Consider the following 27,263-nt stretch of genomic DNA (forward strand, 5'->3'; position numbering starts at 1 on the left):
GTGGATAGTATGGATGAAATGCTTCAACCACCAAAGGCTAGGCACCTTACCTATGATGTTAATATTCAAGAAAAAACCCTTATCGATTTGGATCACACAAAGAGTGCAAGACCATTGCCTATTCATCTTGATATTAAAGAAGGTGTGCAGAAAATGCTTTCTAGAGTTAGGAAAACTTGAGCAACAGAGCTCGAGCGATTGCAGTTTCAGGGAACACATGGCCACCCAGACCTCAGGATGGAATCTTGTGAGGCCATTGCAGGATTGACACTACATGATAGACCAGTACAGTATATTAATTTTCAATCAGTTTTGCACAGCACAGATCTCACCCCTAGTAAGATAGTCGTTGAAGGAGAAGAAAATAGCTGGCACAGTGGTGTGCCATATGGGGATAATTTAGTAGATGGGACTGAAAGGTTAGCCTCACAGATGAATCCATGACCACAGAAGGGAAGGCTTGTTTGTTCCATATGATATGGCGAATGCTGAGGATTGCATTCTTTTTAGTGAGGGAGATCTAGAATGGGATTATCCCTACATGCTGAAATGTTCCTTTGTATGTCAGAAATATGCTAGACAGCACTATCCCCAGCGTTCTACCACTCCCTTACAGATGCGCCCTGATAAGCAGGGGACCTGGGGCACCTTGTTCTGTTCCTTGGACCCAAGAAATTACTACCGCTGCTTACAGAGGGGGCAGGGAAATGGATTTGAGCTTTCGAACAGCAAACTGGAGGTATCACCTTGGCAGTAGGGTGCATAAAGTGTCTTCTTAGATTGCTTATAGAAGATGAAACAGACATTGATTTTCGAAAAGCTGGAGTGAGAAACGTTGCCCTCACTGACACCAGATATGATTGGTCTCCATTTGATTTGGTTAGAACAGTGCTTTGGGATCAGCTGAGGAAAGTGTATCCTGATAGGCCAGACATTAGATCTCTCATGGCTCAATCAATGTAGCAAAATGAGGATCCCGCGCAGTTCCTTGATAGGATGAAAGAAAAATTGACAAACAAGAGGTGACATAAAAATCAGCAGCTAAATTAGTGCAGCAAAAGTTGGCAAAGAAAGGAGCAATGGAAGGAGCTTAAGTGGCAGTCACGACTCGGATGAATGCAATATCTGTGGGATTGGTCCCAGTGACCACTCGACAACAGTACCCTCAACAACAGGATAATGTAAGGATAAAGGGAAGCATTAGAGGAGGACAAGGAGGAATAGGAAGAGGTAGGCTACGGCATCAAAGGATGGATCAAGTAGGTCATTATTGTCAGAGGTATGGACATTTCATTAGAGACTTCAGAACTAAGAGATGGGATGAGCAAAATGGAAGAGCAGGAGTTTACAATCAGCCAGGAACCACAATAGTACAGCCCCAGCCAAATCTGCAAATCATATATGTGCCTCAGACGCCATCACAAAATATGCAGCCACCAGTAATGCCTCAAGCACAACAGGTGCCGCCTTAGCAAAACTACCAAACACTCCCAATGGTGACTCCACCTCAACGTGAACAAGGAGGTGTCATTAGGAGAGGAGGGAATCCTTTCCAGATTAATTCTGTGTGAGGAAATACACAAGGAAGGTAAGCACAGAGTATTTATATGTGTCCATTATTGTCAGTGACATACAGGCCAGATGGGGAACCCACTGTGACAGTAGCTCTCAATGACAAAAGGTATGTATTACTCATAGATACAGGAGCAACAAGATCCTGTATTAGAGAGGGAGACCCTCTGATTTCTAACAGCTCATTGGACACTCATGAATTCTCTGGGGAAGTATTGAGGGTTCCTTTAGTAAACCAGTTGAGGTGGAAGTAGGAGGGAGGTACATCAATGGCTGTTTACAGTTATCACCTGCTGCCCTAGCCAATTTGTTAGGGAAAAATCTCAAGGCCAAGTTAAATATGACTATTCATTTTGAATCTGATGGTACCATTAATTGTTCTACCCCTGGAGTGCTACCTTCCAGGATCATAAAACAGTAGGGTCCCACTGGTACGTGAGCAATGACAAATGCAACATTTAATTAGCACTTAAGGCAAACACCTACCACTCTTGAAAATTGCTAGGGGAGAATGTACATTGATTCTACACCTCCCGCATCACATGGAGCGCTTGCACCATTGTGAGGTTGCCCTATATTTCATCGCACTTCTCTCTGTCCTGATGAAGACCGGTATGCTAGGATCTAAGTCACCTTAGGCAACAGTCGGGTCTAACCGTTGACTTTTTTAGACTAACAAGCCGGGACTGATTATTGAACAAGGAGAAACAAGAGACCGTACTAAATCCTGTAGACAGGCTACCTTTGTATTAATCCTTTCTTCACCTTCTCCATATCACTGCACACTTGAGCACCATCTGAAACACATCTTTTCTTTTTGGAGCTACCGTTACACAATAAATTTCATGTATTCCTTTGCTGAATTATAACTAATGAATCTTGACACAAAAACTGAATCCCATTGTTTGACTCTTCATTAAGTGCATTTCATTTATGTTGTTGCCTTTTGTGTTTGAATTTGTTTTGTGCTCACCTAAAGCTCAAATTAAATGTTGTATTTGTCATTGCTCATGTACCAGTAGGACCATACTGTTTTACATACCACATGTTACCCAGGTCCTATGAGTTTTGTATGGGTTAGCCCAGTATCTTGTAATAGTACCTTCCAGGATCATGATATTAACAGTAGATTCCTCTACCGAAGGTCAGATCAGAGCATGACCTGCATATATGGATGCATTTACTATGGCAGTATATACAATCATAGTATAGACACAAGAGTTACCTAAAGAATTTCTATTTTGGCAACACTGGCAAGACTCTTAGATGCCTATTGCTGAATTATTACTGCAAATAGAGGCTTTAGAGGTGATACCAACTTATGGCGCTCTAACATCCAGTGACCATAATCATGTCTTATGGGTATGTGTTATCTTCATTGAAGCAGGAAGAATGGATGACCAACTGTTTTGTGTTGATTCCATGAAAACAGTTGTCGTCTTTCAAAATGACATACCATTGAGGACAGTATTAGAAGTAAGGATGCCCACACCAGGTAGAGTTTTTGGTTCTGTTAGGGAAGCAGATCTGTCCCATGTACCAGACACCTTGTGGACTAATAGTCCAGATGATGTAGTCTTATTCGTACTGCTTCACTATTCAGAATTACATTAAAGGAATGTGCTACCTCACCTAGCATGAGGAAGTATACTTTTTCTAAGGAGGCAAATGGGGGGCGTGGCCAAGATGGCATTGTGAGCATACGTGCTTTGTAACCGTTCCGCTCCGGCCCTGAATTTTTGCACCTACATCGCTGAACCCCGGGGTCCTGGGGGGGGCCATCTGCTGCAGCTGCGACACTGGATATTCTCCGCCGCATTGGACGGCCCGGAGGGGTTTTTGGAGGCCGTTGCGGGGGCTCGGACGAAGCACCAGTGCTAATGAGCCCGCTCGCCTGGACCTGAGTGAGCAGGGCTGGCTGCACCCTCCGCTGTGGCTCGGTGGGATGCGAATGGCGTGGGACTAGGGAGCTGAGGCCCAGCTGACTGAGTGTGAAGCCTCCACGACGTCCAGGCCTGCTCGCTGGCCCCATCCATATCTCACGCGGCGGCCCGCGGAGGATGGGTCGTCGTCGGAACAAACACCTGCATCTGCAATGCCACTGGCCTTCTCCTGCGAGGCCTAGAGGCGGCGGAGAGGCGGCGGCGCCTGGCCTTCCTTGCCGGTCTTTGAAGGTATGGCGGATCCTTCTGGAGGTAGCGGTCCCCCCTCTCATTACCGCACATCTGGCAGCTTGGCTCCATGTCCCCCAGGGGGGGCGGCGCTGTGCTCCCCCTAAAGACACTCCCAAGTCCATCAGCAGCGGGAGGCCCAACCTGAGGCCGGCCCCCCTTATTCACAAAGGCTCTTTACTTCGCCGTGACTACACCAGGTGGCATGGGGGCTATAACAGGACTGTGGCTCCGCCCCTCCCCACTTTGTCTTGGCCCTTACTGCCAGAGAAAGGTGCTAGTTAGTGAATCGTGCTGAGGGCCTGGGGAGGGCTGACTTAGTGGCCTCCAGTATTCAGCGGCATTGTGTGGCAGGATGGCATGGGGCCGAGCTTGGAAGTGCCCCGGCGGTGGGACCAGATTCTGAGGGGACCTAATGCTTCACTGGCTCCTAACGCCTTATCTGAGGCCCAGGCTGTTGCACCCTCCCACTGCCTGTGGTGACTCAGGGGGTTCTCCCTTTGGGGCTCCCCTTGGAAACAGATGCTTTGCGGGTCCCTGCAGGTGAGATCTGTGCTGGCGATTTCTTCTGGTGCCTCACAGGTTGGAACGCTCCATGCTCCCGTTGGACTAATTACCTGTCCATCGCCCTTGCGCCCTCGGAGCCCACCTCAGCCTCCAAGATGACCACTGCCTGGGCTAAGAAGGAGCGTTCGATCAAGGACATGCTTGCTAAACCCCCACCCCAAGAGCGCTCTCTGCGGAACCTTCGGCCCCGGAGGGAGGTTTAGATGGGAGATCCCCCATCACTCCCTCCTGTATGGATGCACTTTTCCTGTCGCTGAAGGAGGACCACCAGCAGATCAAGATCGACCTGGCTAAGGACTTGCAGGCCGTCCCGCAGGATGTCTCAGAGATTGGGGACTGAGTGGACTCCTTGGAATCCAACGACACTGCTAGGGGTGAAGAAATTGAGTTCTCTGCCAAGAAATAATTTGCCTCTCTGATAGACAGATTGATTTACCGGCACATGCTGAAGACCTGGAGAACAGGTCAGACACAACAATGTGAGGATTCAGAATGTGCTGATCTCAGTGGAGGCAGGAAATGTTGAGGAGTTCGTCTAGGCCCTCTACGCACAGATCTTGGAGTATGTACCCGTCTCTGAGATACGCCTTGACGGTGTGCACCGGGTCGCACTCCCCCGTTCCCCCAACAGGCCCCCGTCGGACATCCTGGCCTGTGTCCACAGCTTCCCCATGAAGGAACATATCCTGCGAACTGTCCGGGGGTCCGATTCCTTTAGCTTTCAGGGTCACTCCCTCCAACTGTTTCAGGACCTCTTTGGTGTAACCCTCCAAAAGCGGCGACAATTCTGCCCAGTGACATTGCATCTTCGCAGCCTTGGTATCCCCTATTCTTGGGGCTACACTTTCCATCTACTTTTCGACTGGGAAGGTCAGACTTTCCAGAACCTTTCGCACCAAGCAGCATATGCCCTCCTTAAGATCGCACAGCCAGAATCTCAAGCTGGGAGCTTGGATGAGCCAGGGGCGGGAGGTGGGTGCTGGGAGACGCAGCGGAGGAGACGGAGGGGCAAGAAACTTTCAAAGTCTAGCCTGAGGTCATCATCCAAGAACGCAAGGCAGTCCTGGAGAGCATTACCGGAAGGTCCTCAATGGGAAGGACAGACTGATCCTACAGGACCCATTTCCAGGGCCTCGGAGGCCTGTTGGTTGCAGTTTGGGCCTCAGGGCTGAGCAGCGCTTGGACTGACTATGGCCATGATCGACCCCATCCGGACCTTTCCTCATCGGTGGTAGGGGACCCCTTTCCAGGGCCTATCCCCCCAGAGATTCGATTTTTCCTACTGTTTGGTCATGTTTGTGGGGGTTCTTTTTATGTCTTTTGTTTCCACACAAGTACCTCTGCACCGAGCACTGGTGCTTGACATACCTACGGACACCTCAGGTTAAGCTCTGTGGGTTTCAGGGTACTCATGGGATACCTTTGCTGAGAGGGCAGACTGAGGGCTAGGCCCCTTGACATGGTATACTCTCTTTCCCTTAGTATGGCGCCCCATGGTTGGCTGAAGGTTCTCTCCCTTGACGTAAAGGGCCTAAACAATCCGGTTAAATGGAGGGCCATCCTCCCATTTCTAGAGAATTCAGGGGCAGATATCTGTCTCTTGCCAAAGACTCACATCCTGACCGGGGACGCACACCGGCTTAAATCCAGGACATTCCGGCAACGATTCTTTTCCTCCTCTGGCCATAAGAAGGGCGGGGTGACTATCCTTTTTCCCCACTCCTTTAGGGGTTCCATTGGTCCAAAACTGGCAAAACTCAAGGGTCGCCTTTTGGCATTTGACATTGGGCACCATATATACCCCGAACGAGGGGCAGGAACGTTTTATTTGGGACGCTCTGGCTTATTCACTGCTTTCGCATGACCGCCTCATACTAATAGGTGGCAATCTCAATCTGGTCATGGACAACCTCATGGGCCGTTCGCCCCACAGGGAGGGCGGAGCGGGGGCCTTCTGGAACGCAGGCATTTCTTGGTTGAAGGCAGCTGGACTTGTAGACCTCTGAAGGGTTCACCACCCAAACTCTAGGGACTTCACTTTCTTCTCTCATGCACACTGGACCTACACTAGAATTGATTCCTTCATGGTCTCTCAGGACTTCCTTAGGCTTTCTACTTCAGTGAAGATTGATCCGCACACCCTCTCTGACCACTCCGCGCTTGTTTTGGAGTTCAGACCCCCCTTCCACCAACAGGCTAGAAGACAGTGGCGCTTACAGGAGACCTTGTTAAGCAAACCAGAGACCCAGGGGAAGATTAGGAAACTTATCACTGACTATCTAGCCACTAATGACACCCCGGAGGTTTCTCAGGCTGTTGTTTGGGACGCAATGAAGGCTGTTGTCAGGGGAGAATTTATCTCCTTGGCAGCTGTTGACAATATGGACCGGAAATGGAAACGGGCAGTACTCCAATCTAAAGTTAGGGAGTTGGAGGGGATTCATCATCACACGGGCCCCAAGAGTGTGGCGCCAATTGGAAGCTGCCAGGAAACAGTTTGCGGGGTTGGACTTAGACAGGGCAGAATTCAGCTTGCTTTACCTCAAGCATTTGTATTATCTTAGTGGTAACAAAAGTGGTAGGCTCTTGGCTGCTAAATTGCATGCCCATCGCTTAGCTAACATAATATGAACGTTACGGACAGAGAGGGGTACTGACCTTACAGAGGACGATTCCATTGCTGAGCACTTTAGACTCTTTTATTTCTCCCTATACACTGCACAGACCACCTCATCTAACGATATTACTGACTATCTGCTTACCTCTACTGTTACTAAGGTCACTGATGACTTGGCGTCATCACTCGACTTCCCTATTAGAGTGGAGGAAATCGTTTCGGCATTAGCCAGACAGAAGCTACTGAAGTCCCCTAGCCAAAATGGGTTTCCTGCCGGGTTTTATAAGATCTTCTGCCCTGACCTTGCCCCAATCCTGACCAACTTTTTCAATTCATAACTGACTCTGGCTCTCTTCCAGCGTCCCTGCTGGATGCTACCATAACCATTATCCCAAAGCCAGGGAAAGACCCCACACTTTGTCCGAATTATCATCCAATTTTGCTTCTTAGCTCTGACTCTAAACTCTTCACAGGAATACTGACATCTTGCCTTAACCTTCTCATGCAGGGCCTCATACACCCCGTCCAGGCCGGGTTTGTTCCACACAGACTCTGCACAGACAACACCAAAATACTTTTACATGCCATCGACAAAGATCACCGTAAATGAGGCTTCAGTATGTTGCTTACAGTGGATGCGGAAAAGGCCTTTGATCAGGTCCACTGGCCTTTTTTCACTGCACACTGGAGCATTTTGGTTTTGGGGAATGCTTTCGGTCCTTGGTTTTAGTGCTTATAAGGCACCACAGGCGTCTGTCAGAGTCAATGGGTGAGTTCTGAAAAGTTCCTTATTGGTAGAGGCACTAGGCAGGGCTGTCCCCTATCGCCCTTTTTGTTTGCTTTATACATGGAGCCATTCGCCCAGCACATCAGAGACCATGGCCAGATTAAGGGGATCCCCATGGAGGGGGGAGCACCACATTAGCCTATACGCAGACACTGTTATGGTCATGCTGGACTCTAGTCCAAAGAGCCTCTCTGGGACTCATAATATGTCACAGAATACCCGCTGCATGCAATCTTGACTGCAAACAGTGCACTGACCTGCAAACACATGCCATAACATTCTTACTTTAATGGGCCAGAGGGAGTTGTACTCTTTCAACTCAAGCTCTTCATCTCTTGTGGAGAAATCAGAGTTGGAACATTTGAAATACTGAATATCACAAGTTAAAAACTCTAAGAAAAATTGAAGCTAAGGAAAGAGTTCAAGGGCAGCCAAATAAATGACACTTACATCTCTGCAAAGCACCTGAGAAACAAAGAGCACACTGCTTATTGCAGAGAACTGATTTGGGTTTATGCCTCTCTGGTGCCTGTTACTATCTTTGCATCTGCGTGACCAAGACCCAGTCCTATCTGTGACCCAGCAGTCACAATATGGGTAAGCCTAGGGAAACTGTGCCCTACAAGGTAGAAGAAATATAAAAGGGGTGGTAACGTGTTATGAGTGTACAGGCATCGATTCTGGCTCGTTCTGAGAAAGTAGAAGAGGGGTTGACAAATCCAGTAGTGTTTTTGTTGACCATCATCCAGCAGTGTTACCACTAATGCCCCATCTATGGACCCATGCCTTGCTCAGTTGGGTCGGACTAGAGCTGACAATTTGTTTATTCTCCTTGACATTGTGTGTACACCTGGCATCTCTCCAAGAAGTGTCTCACAGCAAACAAGGAAGACTAGCAGCTCCGCGTGGGAGATAATTAACAATCTTACCATTATTTACCCCATCCTGTTTCCTGTATGCGGCAATAATGACTAATGTACCCCCTTTTCCCCAGGTGTAGCTGAGTCATCTAACCAACTAAGGCCCTCTATTGGTTACACTCTTAGTGTCTCTCTCCAACAGTGAGGGAGGACCTAATACTTATGACAAGAAGGGTTGGGTGGATTGGACCTAATAGGAAAAGTATCGAGGGGGACTGAGTTACTATAGATGTTAAAGACCCCCATGTAGCAGGTGAAAATATGTCTAGGTCTCCATGCCTAGTAACAATCCTAATAACATAGCTCTTCTGCCCTGGGGTATTTCTTATCACCACATGCATCACTCTCGCAGGGTGCCAGCCCCCGCTCCACCTTCCCAATTTCCAGCGGCTGATTCTCAACCTGCGGTTCCTCAGCCAAAAGATTTATGGCACTAAGCGAGTTACAGGTAATAGAATGACATAACATCATTGGGGGTTCAGCCAATCAGGGGGAATGGGGTAACCAGACAGTAGTTAAAACAATGAATTACTAAGGACATTACTATGTGTAATTTATTTAACTACTCTCTGATTTCCCTCCCTATATATCTTTTCTATTCTCACGAGCACAATCCATTTCCCACAATCCCCCTGAAGCAACCCACTTTTCTGTTTTGAGACGTTTCAGACAGTGATCTGTTATAATAACTGTGAGATTAAACAGTCACTATTGAAGCTATTAACGGTGCTTGTGTGTCTTTTTGAGGATATGCTTAATTGAATTGAGGAACTACTGGGGTACACTTATGATGTAACTTGAGTTCTATGTGTACCATATTCATAGATTTTGACTTAATGAATACCTTCCTAGGAAAATTAGTCTAGCATCCCCACTACCAGCATCAGTGGGACATAAAGGAGTATCTTTTTTACATCATGGAACATATTTGGTTTTAAAAACAAGCTAGATACCCCAGGCTGAGTCTATAGTACCTCCACTTCACATGTGATTTGTCTTCAGGAAACCTGGGATGTAGTCCCCTACTACGTGGAGGGATTCTCTTCTATTTGTAAGTCCGCTGCTCCATCATCATCAGGTTGGCCAAAAGGTGGTCTTTAAATTCCAATTTAAAATGTGTTACCTGCTGTTACTAGGAGATCCTTTACTGCCTCACCCTATTACAAGCTTGTTTGACTGTCCTTTTCAGGCAGATCTCACCTGGTTTTAATTAATTTTTATAAGAATATTTTTGATTCCACATGTAGTGAGGTTGTTACTTCTTTGGAGGGGGATTTAGATATATTTTTACAAACCAGTTCTTCAAATTGTTTTGTTTTATTAACAGGGGATTTTAATATACAGACATGTATGCTTGCTGCTAAATTGGTGTGTGGTATTGATAGAGCGCGCAGGTCACCCAACCAACAATTTTACCATATACTTATCGGGCCCATAAACTTCAATTTATCATATACATTAATCAGGTGACCTTACACTCTACTACCAGTAACCCTGGTTCCTTCCTATTTATTTCTACTTCTACCCGACTTACCAATCCACCGTTACGGGTACCTATGACCACAATGGATCAGGGAGCTAGCTGTAAAAGAAAGGCAGGCAAATACAATACCAACTTTATATTTCTCCGTATTCATTAAATAACCACAAACTCAAGAAGTTTTAAAAGCTTTATCTAGATTTCAGATTCAGAAAATATGAAGTTTACAATCAATAAACAATCTATAACCAAGATAATAAAGAGCACATATCCATATAGGAAACAAACCAAGCTAACCATTTATGAGTCAAAAATGGAAGGTAAGAACAGGGAACATGCTAATCAGAATTTTCGGGAATGTAACTTAGGAATGAATAACTATGGAGGGGGCAAATGTAGGCACATACTAGAATTTCACTACTGGAAAATACTACAAAATTGGGTGAAAGTTTGGAAATCCTATACATCTACAGGAAGGGAAAAAAGGGAACACGCTATAGTTATAGCAACATTACTTCAAATCAACTTGCAGGAGAAAATTATAAACCACATCTATATGTCATAAACAGTATGGAGAAAGGTGCATAAAGGAAGGGTAACATAGGAACATGCTAAGAAAAATAATGTATGACTTTTATATAATAGATTGCGCAAAGCATGGAAAATTAGCATATGCAAAGGTATGTCTTTATTGAAGCAAAGACAGAAAAATAGAAGGTCCAGAATAGTCTTTTTAGCACTATAATTACCTAGACTGGTGTGAAGACCAACCCTGGCCACGGGTCAGTTAAGGAAAGGATAAACCCCAAGGAAGAACAGTCATCGACAGGACAGCAGGTGCAGAATGGACACCCCAGGATAGGACAGGAAACCCAGATTAGGATCAGGACAGGACCACCAAGGCACGACCAGCACCCGCAGTTTGGAAGCAACGCCAGCGCTCCACCCTCTCTGCAGCTATCAGTCAGAACCCCGATTGGGTTATCGAATTCTCCAGCAAAGTGCTCCGCCAGCACTTAAGGTTTAGTAAAACCTCTGAGTCTATGGAATATTACGGACAGAGTGCTCCGCAGCCCTCTGTATCAGTCACCTATTGAGTGCATTGGGTCAGTGACAGGTCAGCTATTCAGACTAGTCGGACAATTTCTCTAGCTAAACCTAGGCTAGTTATACTGTTTTCGGGTCAGTGTACCACCCCCCAAATGTTGCAAGTGTCAGAATCCCCAATTTCGATTTGTCCCCAAGTAGGATAAGTCAACACACCAATCACATTTGATTTCTACAAGCCTAGTTTTGCATACTCTGGGACCGCCTAGTGATTTTGGGGTTCCCATGACCTATTCTACAGAATACAATGGAAAACATTACAAATGTTGCAAATGCAGAACATTTCAGCTTCTTCGGCTGGGTGAAGGTGCATCTTCCCAGGCACGTTTTGGCCGCGACCTCTGGTTGGCAGCCATTCAATGTCACCGGCCGAAGATTGTCATGCGCAGAACAGCATTTCAATATGGATTCTCGAGTGTCCCATCAGACTCTCAATATCGCGGTATATGAAAAGTAAGCGAAAACAAATTAAAATATAGAAATAAATGAATACACTGTATACCATGAATAGCTACTCTATACCCCTTTACTTAAAATATACTATGGCATGAAAGATTAGTGCAAACAGACAATAACATAAAACATCAGTGCAAGCTTCACCATGTGAGGACTCCAACAGCCATTTTAAAAGCCAATGCGCAAGCGCAAAGATTCCCACCAGAACTGCAAGTACGTCACGTCACGTGAGTGTGACTAACGCATGCGCAGAAAGAAAACCCGCCAAGCAGCGGCCATTTTAGATACAAACGTTATTGAGTTAGTAAACACATAAGCAAGCGTCACTAGGACACCCCAAATGTCAAAATAAAAGGGAAATTAGTAAGACAGACAGGTTGAATTACATTGTTACAAGTTATTCGAGGTTCATGAATCCAAGCAAGTCGCGTAATATGCGAATCCTTGCTCCATCAGTATAACCCGTAAGCAGGTGATGGAGTCCCTCACTTTTCACTTAACTCCTATGGGTACTCTCTCAAATCCCTAATTTTTAAGTACGATTGATTATTACTGGAGAAAATTACCGAGGAAATGAAACGCAGACTCACACGTATACACTGAATATGTTGCTCTGACCGGTTTGATGCTGATCGTACTTTTAACGCATAATTAGGAAATGCCACACACCTTTATGGCTAAGTCAACATAGTGCAAAATCACGACAACTGGAATTTTCCCTATTTTATGAATTTGAAAACTACTAATTGGCTTTACGTTATAATCCTACAAGAATTAGCCTTGATGAAGTCTGTGGTTGTTACCACGAAAGACGAAACACGTGTTGGCTAGGTTTGGAGTTGAAGATCACCATTGAATAAGGATATTAAATGAACCCTGTATTTCACTTGTATTTCTATTGTGTGCTCTCATTGAACTGTTTGTTTCCTATGTATGCCTGTAAAGTGCTCTGATACCTTCAAGGGTCTTGTTCGCGCTATATAAAACCTTCAAAATAAATTACAAAAATAAAAATTATGAGAAGATTGCGACGACTTTGATTTATTTTGAACATTGACTGGTGTTGGAATTTAGCTCAGGATATACCTGTTTGTTTTTTAAATAAATTACCAGATCCCTTCGTTTATTGGTAGAGGAGCCAGTATGACTATTGATCATTTTAGGCTGCCTTTCAACCAGGAACCTTGTTATCGATCATGGAATAATACCAAGTGCACTAAGTGACCATAAGCCGCTAGTTGTCTCTTGTTATTGTAGACTGAAAAGCAGAGGGTTAGCTCCAAGACTGCTAACATGGATGCCATAAGTAGACGGGGATAGATCATCCAGCTGTGCGCCAGAAGCTGTTAATTACTAATGAAGCAGAGTTTAAGTATTGCCTGGGTGACAAGGTAGATATGTTACTCATTTTTGCATTTGAAGCTATTACTAGGCCACTTAATGCTTTCTTAACCCAAAAGCCTAGACACCTGGCCCATAGCAAAGCACGATTGGTTTCATCTTTCATACATTCAGGATGCTAAAGTGCTGCAGACAGCACTGCACAGCTCACCAAGGGAGTAAACTGACTTCAAAATACTTAGGAAGAACTACAACTCAGCTTCAGGCAATAGTAAGTAGGCTCTCAGGGTAAAGACTTGGGCAAATTTAACCCTGGCAATCGAGGCCAATGATGCCACTCTGTTTTGGAATACTGTTAATGCCCCATTGCTGAAAGGTGAAACAGTTCCAGAGCTCACTCTGCATGTCCCCCCCCATACAAGGGTTGAGCATTATTCAGACATTTTTGGCTCTCTAGCGAGTGACAAAGAGCCGATCGGCAGCTGAGTTGTTAAGAGTCCTCTAGAAACATCCCTGGAGGAAGTTATTTTGGCCTTCGACAACAGTGCAGGGGTATATTGCCCGGGACAGATGGTTTTCTGGTTGATGCCTTCAAGGCTGTGGGAGAACTCTGGGGCTCTCATTTTCTTGACATAGTTGCAGAGAGTATGATGTCCCCTAGCTGCGCTGACTCTATTATAGTGTCCATCTTTAGGAAGGGGGATAGATCAGATCTAAAGTGCTTCCTCGTTATTTCATTACTGGATTCTTCTGCCAAACTAATAAGCAGGGCTCTCCTACAAAAATTGGAGCAGTGGGCCACCGATAACTCTTTCCTGTCAGGAGCCCAGTTTGGTTTTAAGAAAGGGTTGGGGGACCTTAAAACAGTGTTCCAACCTGGACCTTCTTTTCTGGAAATCTACAAAGGTCAAAGCTGGCTCACTATCTTTATTTTTGCTGACCTCAGTAGTGCCTTTGATTTGATAGATTTGGCTCAAGCTGGGAATGTACTCACTCCTTTAAAGTCAAGAAGGGAATACGAAGGGTTATGTTCTGGCTTGTTTCTTTTTGCCCTTTACATCAAAGGGGTTGATGATGCTCTCAGGGCTCTGCAGGCCAACACGCCTATTGTCGCCCGCCGGTTGGTCCCTGTGGAACTTTCCTGCCAGTGGCGCAGTTTTGATGTCAAGAACACCGTCGGCCTGCACAGACTATGGACACCTTTGTCGATTTTATGGAGAGGGGGAAATTGAAGATCATTATTACCAAAACCTGTACGAGAACATATGATAAAAAGACATAGAAGAGCAGAAGCATCTATATCACAGATTCCCTGATTACAAGGATCAATATATTCAATTATTTGGGTATATCGCTTGCCAGCAATGGCTCATGGGTCAATCACATACAAAGTGGTAGGCTAAAAATAAGTGGGGTCTGCATGGGTGTCTTTAGATCTTCAAGGAAGCTCAGTAGTCATTCTACTAGAGAAATTATAAATATATATGAAGCCAAAGCACTGGCTGATGGCTTGTATGGAGGAGGCATCTGAGGATATGTTCTGAGTGGCTCTTTACAGACAAAGGAGAATGCATTCCTCGAGCATCTGCTAAGAATCCCTACCTATGTCTCAACATACATTACCCATAATGAGGTGGGACTTAGCTATCTAGAGCATTTACTCTTACTAAAGCCGATCTTGCTTTGGCGGTCAATTTGAGCTAAGCCTTAAATGACCTTTACTAGATCTATCATCATGGACTGTCATGCACTTCACCATGTTTTGAACATGCCTTGGCTCTTCTATATTAATGATGTGCTAAAGGAGTTTCATGACTCCCTCATAATTCAATCCCCATCCAGTGTGATGGACCTGCATAAAAGTGATTTTAAAGACCTTTTTTAGGCTCCAGATTTGTAAATAGGGCACTGGTGGAGGGTAGGAAACCTATGGTCAACCTATACATGTCAATTTCATCCGGGGAAGGCTTCCAACTGTAGTAGTCTATGGGCTTGCGTTCTCACCAGGCTTCGAAAATCGAATTGTGCACTTTCTAGTCTCCTTTCCAGTAATGACACAACGACATAGCGATATGACCCCCATGCCCATGACCATGTTTTGAACATCCCTTGGCTCTCCTATATTATTGAAGTGCTAAAGAGGTTTAATGACTCCCTCATAATTCAATCCCCATACAGTGTGATTAACCTGCATAAAAGTGAGTTAAAAGCCCTTTAAGGCTCCAGATCTGGAAATAGGACACTTGTTGAGGGTAGGAAACATATGGTCACCCTATACATGTCAATTGCATCCGGAGAAGGCTTCCAACTGTATTAGTCTATGGTCTTATGTTCCCAGCACCAATTTGTTCTAACCAGGCTTTGGAAATTGAATTGTGCACTTTCTAGTCCCCTTTCCAGTAATGAAACAATGACCTAGCGATGTGACCCCCATGCCCATGTGATGGCACTTCAAAGCTGAGCACTAAGCACTTTATTCTTTTTTGATGTTTTATGATGGACTGCAATGATTTGATCTGAAACCACTTTTCATTGCAAATAATGCCACAAAGCTGCACTAAAATCCCTACATGCCTTGACGGACTCTTTTTTATTTTCTAGTATTGCTTCATTTATATGGGTTGAAGTACAAATTAGGAAAAGCATTTGTTTTCTAGCTTAATACGGAGCATACTCATTTAACTTATTTTATTATATTTTAGAAGCATATGATGAACTGAAGACACACTGTCAAGAATCGTCCTTCTAGGGACCATTAACTGAAGTTCTGAGGGCCCTCCAAATCTGCTGCCTATCAATCAATCAATTATTTGTATAGCACGGCTAATCCCTCTGGGGGTATCCAGGTGCTGTGCTGAAGGTATACGGTGAAGACCCGAGTCTTGAGTTCCTTCCTGAAGTGGTTCAGCGAGGGAGAAGTGCGGAGGTGGGGGGTGTTCCAGGCTTTGGCGGAGAGATGGGAGAAGGAGTGTCCTTCAGAGTGGCGGATATGCTGTGTCTGAGTGAGCGCAAGGTGTGTGGAGCGGGGGTTTCTGGGGGTTGGTGGACGATCAGGCGGTGGTTCATGTAGTCTGGTCCTTGGTTGTGGAGGGCTTTGTATGCGTGGGTCAGGAGTTTCAACTGGCATCTCTTCTGGATGGTGAGCCAGTGAAGGTCTTTCAGATGCTGGGTGATAAGTGCCGTCTTGAGCAGGTTCAGGAGCAGTCTGGCTGCTGCATTCTGGATTTTCTGGAGTCTTTGTATGAGTTGGGTGGAGGTGCCGGCATAGAGTGTGTTGCTGTAGTCAAACTGGCTGGTGAGGAGGGCCTGCGTCACAGTTTTCCTCATGCTGATGGGGATCCATCTGAAGATTTTGTGGAGCATGCCGTTCATATAGAAGAAGGCCGAGGCCATGGTGTTGACCTGATGTTTCACTGAGAGTTTGCTCTCCATTACGATGCCGAGGTTTCAAGCATGGTCTTTCGGCGTAGGGATGGGTCCGAGCTCCGTTGGTCGCCAGGAGTCATCCAAAAGGGCAGTATGGTTGCCGAAGATCAGATCTTCCTTCTGTCAATGTTGAGTTTCAGACAGTTGCGACAACCTTCATGCAGTTGTGGCAGTTGGTTTTTGGCAAGGTGGAGTTTGTTGAGAGTGAGAGGAGGAATTGAGTGTCGTTGGCGTAGGAGAGGATGTTGATGTGCAATCTGACAATACCTGCAAGTGGAGTCATAAAGATGTTGAAGAGGGTAGGGCTGAGCTGAGGGATGAGCATTGGGGGACTCCGCAGATGGTGTGCTTGGGTTGCGAGGTGAAGGGAGGGATGTAATGTATGTTGTATGCATCCCCTGTATTGTTCTAATTATTGAGAATTGTAGTAGTATTGAAGTATGCACTGTATTTTATTACCACAAAGCAATGGTCCAGGCATTAGTTAATAGCCTTTTATTAATAATGTTGTATTATTGTTCTTTTATGGTCAACTTGTTTGCCCTAAACAAAGCCTTTAAACAAAACTGAGTCTCCTGGGCATACACAACACCTGCTTCCCCTGGAAAAGTGGCCTCCGGGCAGCAATTTGCCTTTAGTGGTACAGGCTACAAAGAAGGTACAGGAAGGACTCTGGCTGGGCTACGAATATTGCAAGAAGCACATCTGTATCAACTGAAACACCTTAAGCCAGGTAACAGGAATAAGTGCTTACCACCTTGCAGGAAAGCAGTAGTTCACACAGTTTGAAAGGTCTAATAATACAGTGTGAGACCTAAACCACAGACAGCACCATAGAAAAGTCAAAAAGAGAGGTTAGAGAAAATGAAGGAATAGATACTGTGAAGGATTTCCATTGTTTGAAGTCTGTGGTTTAAATGGCAGTTGCAATGTGTGAATTGTAAATGTTTTTGCTTTAAATGATTAGTAAATAAAAGACAAAAACACAATAAAAGCCTCACTGTCTTGATGTAGAATGAGGTTCCCTAGTACTTGTGTCGTAGAGGAGTAGAGTACAGAATGTTTAAATCTCAAACAAAATCGACTTAAAACACTGATTCTATAAAACTATGGGAGCATGAACTGCACACTATTACTATTCTAATGTATGTACTTGTTTTTTTAAGAGGAATTGTGTGCCATCAAGGGTAGTCTCAAACCAATGGACAACATAAAATGCAGAATTGGAATGGTTTGAAAGAGTTACTTAAAAAAAATTATTCAAACACATTCAAAAGAATGGACAACAGCTTGAGGAATATCTATTCTATTAATGGACATGAAGAAAGATCTAAGCTTGAGTAAATGCTTTTTACCTTTCAGGGTTAATTTACATCCAGAATATGAGTATATTCAATTTCCACTGGAACGAACATGCTGTATGTGAGGTGTGAAGCATCAGCAGTTCCCCAGTAACAGTGTTAACCATTCTCATCCCTTCAGGTCAATCAACCTTCCCGCTGATTCGTAAGGTATTTTGAGAGAAAGCATCAATATGGCTTAGTGAGCTAACCACCGTTGCTAGCGTCTGTTTGAATCCTGGTAAGGCCAACTAAGCCGTTCATACTTCCTAGTTCTAAGAGAAATTCAGTACCACTGATCGGGTAAAGGCTGCACCCATTATTGTCAGCGTTTAGAAAAGGCCTAGCCCTCTCCACTCAATGTCAAGTGAGAAAAGGGTTGTACTTGGCCTACTGTCCAGAGCCATAGAAGGATTATCTCTAGGACACCAGTTGCAAATGACCTCAACCACCACAGTAACTCCTGTCTACCCTGGGGACCTTGAATGGGGACTGACAACTTGACTTAGATACTAATTACCTTTCATGCACCTCCCCAAGATTTTTCCCAGGAAAGCTTTCTTCACATGGACAGGAAAAAAAACTTTCTTGGGCATGTACATTGACCATGATTAGATCTTGCTTCCTTTTGAGAGGATTGGAACTCCCAACCATTAGGTTGTCACTGCACTAGCTTTGCTAGAACTGAAAACTCTACAATACTCCATATGAATTTAGTAAATGTAGGCAACATACAGAGGAAATACAATTATCTTGGAATTCATCGGTATGGTATTGACACCATCACGATCATCATCTTTATTTCGGCTCAAAAGAGCCATAAAAGAACACAATAACACAGCACATACAAAGGAAAAATAATAAAATAAACACATGATAAGAACATACAATTCTCATAAAAAAAGAAACATTTAGCAGCAGCCAACATTCCTGAGCGAAGTTATAAAAACCTTCATAAAAACATAATTAGGATCACAAAGTTTGCAATTAATAAAAGGAAACACAGAGATACCCCAGATGGGCAGCCTCTAACAGTAGCCTAAACTAAGCTCTCAGTGGCCCAACTGTGCTATCGGGCAGCTAAAGTTAAAATCTGAATTTGGGTTCCCCTCATATCACTTGGTTTTACAAGTGTGTTAAAGTGCACAGTGTAAAATGGTAGTAAAAGTTTAACCAATATAGACTAGTATTTACAGGTCACAGCTGTAAAAGGCACTTGCCCCAACAACTTTTTGTGTAATATATCACATTGAATGGAAAAAGTTGGAATCTGAATATACAACACTGGGACTAGAATGTGATTAACATATTCTTAAAGGTAAATGTCAGTCCTCTAAGTGGAAGAGCTGGCAAAGAGAGATGATCCAACGTGTGCGCTGCCTAGCATAAACAGTACAAGAGAATAAGACATGTTCTTCATTTTCAATATTTGGACATCCCAGAGGGCATAAATTATTGTTGGCCATAGCAGAGATTTTATTCCATGTGCCAGTAAAGACAGCCAGTGGGAGTATTCCAAGTCTGAACTTAATAAACAAAGATCTCACTGAAGGGACACTCAGAAAATCCATAAAATCTTCAAAGTGGGACTCACACTTGGTGGATAAATAAAGATCAGATAAACTACCTGCAGGAACAATGGAAATCCTATTGCAGAAAACGATGTTCCAATAACATGATTTAACAATTTCATGGGCATTCTTGGGCATGGAAGAAGAATTCTGACAGTATGCAGAAAGGCAACGCTTGAACAGTCAGGTTTTGATGTGAGATACCCGGGGATCGTGAGGCCCAGGCGATTGTCGATTATCTCACTGACAGAGTCTCTATATAGGGCCATGTCCTCATTTAACCAGAGTATTGTCCGTTATAAGATAGGTTTCAGACAGACTACATTAGCGAGGTATGTAAGGTTTAAGTCAAACCTCAGAGGAAGTGATAGAGTGCTTTTTGGTAATCTCATAAGAGATTTATTAAAAGTGTTTTTACGAATATCTAACTGATTGAGATTGCAGCCCTGTATAGCACTGCCCTACAAGCTTGGGTCTTATCAAATTCAACCACGAGAAAATTGGATAAGAAGCTGCCTTGCTGATGAATCCTAATAGTAGTAAAAGACTTTTGACATTTTACAGCTTGGCATGGATAGCACTATGCTAATCCTATGCTTAAAAACTTTCTGTAAAAATGGCAAAATACTTTGACCCTTTCTATCTCAACGTCGATGGCATTGAGCTAATGCTATGCTCAAAAATATTGATAGAAAAGCATACATTTGAGATGAGCAAATTCAGAGTGTCGCTGGTGTTGTAGGGTGCTGTACATAGGAGCTGCTCAAGACCTAAACTTGGGAACTATTCAGAGTAATCTGCTTATTTTTTGCATAATTTATGCAGCAACCTTTCCTTAAAAGGGTATTGTAACTTCTCAGAGCAGAACACCCTCCATATGGTATTTTTCTGTGATTTTTATGTTACCTTACGCAGAAAATGTATCTTGCCACTGTTGAGAGGGGGTAACTTTGAGCAAGTTAGACCAGCGCTAGCCTATTTGGAAATGCTGGGATCCCCGCTTGTGTGTTTTAGGGTAGCCGGCTATATTACAGGGGCAATTAGGCGACGGAACAAACTGCAATTATAGTGCTGGTAAAATTGAGCTTTATAGTTAATGGATTTTGAATACCAAGGGTTGCTTCTTGGTGGGAATGTGTACCACAGGCTGGCCCATGGTCTTTTTTGTAAATGGTATATGAATTGAAATGAATTTTTGTACTGTTTATAATTGGTATTAGGTAGCATGAAATATGATCTGTACTTTGATGGTTTTAAAATTTTAACCGAATAAAGTAATTTTTGACTTTGACTTTTACTACCTTGACTTTGTTGGGAGTGGGGGCGGGGGGGGGGGTAACAGATACTGGCTAGATTGGGTTGCTTCAGTGGGAGATGGGTGGGGGGGAAGTGTTGGGGAAGGTTGTTGTTCAGGTATGGTTGTAGACGTGATGTACACATTGGGGAATAAGAGAGTTCTAGCACAGCATACTTTACAGTGTCAGTGGTACGGTACAGCCCTGAGTGTAGAGGAGGTACCAGGAGGGAGACATATCACACCACCACTGTTTGAGACACGGCCACCAATAGAGGAACATGGCTGAGGCGACCTTAGGCAAATTGCATTTCATCACATGGAACGTCAGGGGAGTAGGTGATCCTCAAAAAAAGTGGCAAGTCCTCTCCTACCTAGATAGGCATAATGTACACATAGCGATGTTGCAAGAGACTCACTTTCCACGCAACTCACCGAATACGCTTGCTAGTAAATGGGCAGCCCACAGAGTTTTCTCTTCTTACTCTACATATGCAAGGGGTACTGCAATCCTCATTAAGGCGCGGGCACCGTTTCAATTACTGGGGGCAACCGGAGATGCAGAGGGCAGATATTGTATTGATTGGGGACGTCTGGGATCCCAATCTGTGACACTGGCCTGCTGCTACGGACCCAACACAGATGACCCAGGGTTCCTTGATATGCTATGGGCCAAAATATTTGAGATAGATTCCACACATATTATCTGGTGGGGGATTTCAACGTCACATATAATCCTAATATGGACAGATCCCGCTGCGCCGCACCATAACACAAAAGCACAGTCAGTGGTGCGAGAGATTACAGAGGCCTACCAACTGACAGATGCCTGGCGGCGTATGCACCCGAAGGCGCTGGAGGGCACACACTTTACGGCGCAGGCGCAATCCTGGGCTAGGTTAGATTACTTTCTGGTGACTAGAGTGTTGGCACCGGCATTGGCCGAAACGCGACATCTCTGTAGAACTTTTTCGGATCATGCCCCAGTACTGATGGCACTCTCCTCTCCCGACTTGAATGCGCCGCGCAGTCCCTGGCGGCTCTACGCACTAATACTACATGACACGGTATTTCAGGAGTTACTGCGGGAGCAGATTAGCGAGTTTTTTAAATGCAATAGAGATTCTGGCAATAGTGTGGAGATTGTACGGGATGCATTCAATGTAACGATAAAGTATGCATGGTTTTGGGTGAAGCAACCGAAATATATGCCGCAAGTAGCAGCTGAACATTGTCTGGCACACCCTGTACCATTGCAGGGGGCGCTCTTCCTCCCGATAGGGGACAAAGATAGACGGCCTGATGCCTTGGCATGCACGAAAACAGCCTGGCGCAGAATCAGGCGCATGCTGGATGTGCCTTTTCTATATTCGCCATTGCTACCCCTAGTCTATCATCCGGCTATGCCGCTGCTGCAGGAAACGGTCTTTCAGAAATTTAAAAGACAGGCCCAAATTGTTCATTGGGGGGACTTGTATGTAGAAGGCCGCTTTAGTACCCTTGACCAAATGTTATCGGACACACAGAGGACGGTGCTGGACGTGTTTTTGTACATCAGATTAAGGCAGGGCATAAGGTCGATCCCTCCTGGATTCCCAGAGGAACCCAGGGTGCTATCCCCCATGCAGCACATACTAGGCACAGATAAGGCAAGTAAACTGGTATCCCAGATATATAATATGATACATACACAGAGGGAGCTTCCGGCTGCACAGTCGCGTGTACGGTGGGAGGAGGAACTAGGAATTGCCATGACGGATGAACAATGGGAGGACTGTTGCCTACAAACTGAGAGAGTATCCGCGAGTAGTAGACTACGTATCATACATTACAGGTTCTTACACAGACTTTACTACACCCCAGCCAAAATGTACAAAGAAAAACTTTGAGATAATGAGAGCTGTGACGGATATCATGTGGAAGGGGCGAGATTCCTGCACCTGGTATGGGAATGTCCAGGAGTTAGAGATTATTGGACACAGGTTTTTAATGCTTTACAGACTATGATTGCCACCCCATTGGCCCCGGCTCCGCTGTTGGCCCTGCTGGGTTATGTGAAGCCACTCCGTGGTGAACATTGTACATTTATGGCCATAGCATTATTGTTGGCTAAACGGAGAGTTGCCTGTAGATGGGGAAGGCGGCGTGCTCCTAAATTCAAGGTGTGGCTGGAGGACTTGATAACATGTCAAGAGAACCTGTCAACGTATGCAGAATTGCTACCTCTGGAATCTCGTCCTCAGGCTATATGGGCCCCACTGACATGCTACCTGATTACAAACCCCAGAGGGGAGACATAAATGTTGTTTGCGTCAATATGTAACAGTATACACGGGGCTAAGATCACTAGAAATGTGGGAGAGATGGAGAAGGAGGGCTAATATTTGGATATGTGTATAGAGAACTCGTGGTGTAGGAGGCTAAGCCGGAATAGACTAGATATACTACCTGAAAGAGAACTTAGAACTTAGAATAATAATTTTAAGATGGGCGGCGCACTGTATATAATTGTATATGATCTTATTATTATATGGTACCTTGTAAGCACTGTGGTAAATATGCTGATGCTGTTATACATCTGCCGCTTATAGCCAATTATAATGTATGCAAATGCTGGAACTAAGGACTTGAGCAAGCTATGTCACGGTATACCTGTAGTTGTTGCATTGTTGTGTAACTTGAAACTAATAAACAAAATAAAAATAAAAAAAACCTACTGTCAGGAAGCGATCCATCACTTTCCCTAGGTGCTCCTGGTTTTCCGCCATTTTTGCTAAGGCAGCCTCCATGTTGCCTTTCAATCCAACTTCTGACACCACCTGTGGGAGGGCGGGTTTGATAAACAGGCGAGAAGGCTGTATGATTTTACAAAAAAGTTGGTTTTTATTGTCAAGAGTAGAAGTGGTAGGCTGTTCAAGTTGTGTTCCTTTCTGTTCTTCTATCGATGTATCTTGGGTTGAGCTTGATGGGGATCCCAAAGTTGGTGTTCCCGGCTCCTCCTCCTCGTTCTCAAGGTGATCTCCCCGGAGGCTCATAGGATGGAAAAAGAGGGAGCCGTCAGATAGGGGTTTTGATTATGTACATTTGTTTTTATACCCGTCACCACACCTTCTAGTGTTGGAGCTTGCTTCTCTTGTGCTGGTTGGGGTAGTGGAAGGGGTTGTTATCAAGTGCCTAGGGATTTTGGTAGTGCTCAGTTCAAAAACGTATTGCTGTGCAAATGCCACAAAAAAATAACAGGAAGCGGTTCAGCTGGGGCAAATACAAAGGGTGACACTTATTTGGGATATTACAGGGCTCACCACACACGGGCGCTGAAAAGCGAGACTTCCCGCTCCTTAACCATAACCCACCCCGTTTTCACCACCTGCTTCCCTTAACCCCAATCCCTGGTCCCTCTAGATGCTCTCACTCACCGGCTCCGTCACAACTCTCCAGAGTTGCGGCCGCTCCACAGCATCCTCCGGAGGGCACCACCAATTCTCGCACCATCTCTCGTCCGGTTCCGCCTCTTCTCCTTTCGGCCCGCATCTTCTCCGTCCATGTCGTCCTCGTTCCTGGGTTCTCCTTCAGTTCTCCGCGCACAGGGTCCGTCTTCGTTCTTCCGCTCTTCTGACTTTCTTCCTGTTGCCAGCGCACCACCTAAAGGGCCTACCTCACATATTAAATGCATACACTATTTCACCTTAATATTTGTTTGTTTTCACATACAAATGTAAAAGAACTGGGCTAATATGGTGGCAACACCATTCAGTGCATTACATGCATTAACCCGCTGAGTGTTCTAAGTGAACATGTTGAAAGGTGTCTGCCACCAGGCTTGACATTTTAAGGATCCATGTGCATTTTAACAACAAACTTCCTGATAGTATGCTTTCAAAACATTAAATAACTTGTGGGAGGCTAGCTTAGAATATGGTGCACACTTATTTAAGTGAAGCACCTTGCACTAATCCAGACAGCCATTATGTTGATTATAGTGGTCTTCGATAACCTTTGAAAGCTCTCAAAGTGCTAGCTGTGAAGAGCATCCTTCAGGCTTATCTTGAAGGAGTGCTAAGCAGCTTGTTTTACCAGGTTTATCATGTACGGTAGGTTAACCGAAAAGCAACCACACAATGTATATATAAAAATATGTCTATTTATTACACAACACTGACTAACACATTTGCATATCTCCTACCCAGAGGTATAAACAGAAATACACAATAGTACTTCAATTGTAAACAGGTATGTATGCACAAAAGACAGTGGTCTCCAGGGGATACCAAACCATATACTGAGAAAGTACCAAAGTCGGGACTTGGACCAGGAGACTCAGAAGATCTGGGGACACAAGGAACCACCTAAGGTAAGTACCCAGGGACCCCAAGGAGGCAGTGTGCAGATGAATACACAGCCGCGTGTCCAATAGAAGTCTACGGGAACGTTGGGGTTGCAGTTTTGGAGAGAAAGTACCCTTCTTAGTAGACCCTGAAGAAACCCCATGGAAGACAGAAGGTTGGAGAGTCACCCCACCCGTGGATACCCCATAAACTAGGATACCTACACCAGGGCAGCAGGGTGCATAGGTGCAAAGTGATGTCGGAAACCACTGTAGACTACAATGGAGGACTTCAGGAAAGATGCCGCTGGAGAAGTCTGTTGTTTAAAAAGACAAGAGGACCCAATAAGGTAAGCCAGGACCTTGGGTATCAGTTTTTTAAAAGAACAGTGGTCCTTGATGAGGAACTAATGTAAATAAATAATCTATATAGACTTGAATCATTGCTATATTATTACTGTCCAGCCGGACAGTAAAATGTAATGACTAACAGAATTGAAGATCTAACAAGAAACAATAAAGTGGGACACACTTCTGCGTCCTACATCAAAACATATACAGTCAAGAAAACATTCATGCAGGGCAAGAAGGGCTTGTTTGCAATGTGGACAGTTAATCAAGCAAGATAAAAACGACAACCGTTACACTACAATATCGATTAAGATTGTGTGCACGGTGTTCCAGCAAGTCGACGATGTTTCGATCTGTTGTAAACGTATCTAGTACCCTATTTAAATATTTCAGATTTATGCCCTTATGCGGTAATATCAAATCATTTCCTTGGGGGTGCTAGGTGGCGCCAGACCGGGATGGACGCCATAGCATAGAGCTCACGCCGAGCCGGGCTTTTTAAGATTCACCAACCCCATCCTGCCTGGACATAAGCACCATCTACCAGCATGACCATTGCTATAGTGGTGTGGTGCAATAGCGGCACAAGTTTGGCCCCGCTGCATGACCCGAGGCATGGGCTACAGGGCCGAGGAGGCAAAGCGGCTTCACGGGGTTGCCGGCGCTGGGAGCCTGCGGCGGCTCTCACTCCTATGCGTGGCCGGGGATTACCGGCCCAACATCCCCTGGGGCGGCTGCGGTCAGCGGCGGTTGCGGGCTCGACCGGCCCTTCCTCTCGGGCTTGCCTGCCCGCAACGACTGACGGCGTGCCTCCCATGGTGTGTTCCCCTTCCTGATCCTGCTGAGAGGAACCGGTGAGACGCGGGATGGAGGGGGAGTCGGGCTGCGGGCGGACATTGCGTGCAGAGGGGAGTGCACAGGAGCGGAGGAGTGGCGGCTGCGGGACGGCGGCGGCCAGGGATTAGACGACACGCTGTGACACGCTGAGGGCAGGCACTCTGGCCATTTCTAAGTGTCTGTCAGATCTGGAGGGCACCTTTCTCCGAGTTGCACTGTGCTACTGGATGTGGCGATCCGTCATTTTAGGTGCTGGCTGCCTCAGAGACACTTGTGTTGACTTGGCTCATCGTGTGACAGCTGCTGTGGGGGGATACTGCGAAACTACTCTGCAGTCACACGCTCACTGGGGATGACTCCTGGCCCACAGCACCCCCTGCCCTGCTTATACCTGGTGGGGTGGAACATCGCGCTGGAACCCTGACTGAGGCGCCAAGGCTCATCTGCCATATCGGAGATTGCGCCTAGGCTTAGTGAGGAGTCACACATTGTTGGCGCTAGGGGGGAAGGCGGACCCCTTGCAGTTAACGCGCGCTACCCCCCTGTCTGAGGGCACAGCTCACCAGCCTACAGAGAGACCGTCTGTGCTTTGGGTCTGCTCACTGCGCCCCAGACTCGCCCCGGAGGGCTGGACATTATTTTTCTGCGTGGTTTTGGCCTAGCCCCCCCCCCTCTTCTCATCCTCAGGGGGGCTGCACAGCGTCCAACCGAACACCATGGGTAAAGCTGAACCAAAGCAGTCAAACCTTCCCTTTGACACTCGCAAGACGTCTAGCTCCGCACCCAGACACCGTGACGATGACGATCCTCCCGAAGCAAGGGACCCTGGCTGGAAGGAACTGTTAATGAGCATGCAACAGAGCCTAACATCTATCGACTCTAAAATAGATACCATGTCCCTCCGGGTGGACAATGTCGTGGCTAAGCTGGACGGTCATGAGGAGCAACTGAAGGAGGTAGAGCAGAGAGTGTCGGATCTTGAGGATGGGGCGGGCTCCAGCAGGCAACACTCGTCACAAATGGACAAACTCCTGAAAAGTCATCTTGGAGAAGAATGAGGAATTGGAAGCCCGCTCGAGGCGGAACAATGTCTGCATGTTAG

Source organism: Lissotriton helveticus, chromosome 4_1, assembly GCF_964261635.1.
Source record: "Lissotriton helveticus chromosome 4_1, aLisHel1.1, whole genome shotgun sequence".
NCBI classification, from domain to species: Eukaryota; Metazoa; Chordata; class Amphibia; order Caudata; family Salamandridae; genus Lissotriton; species Lissotriton helveticus.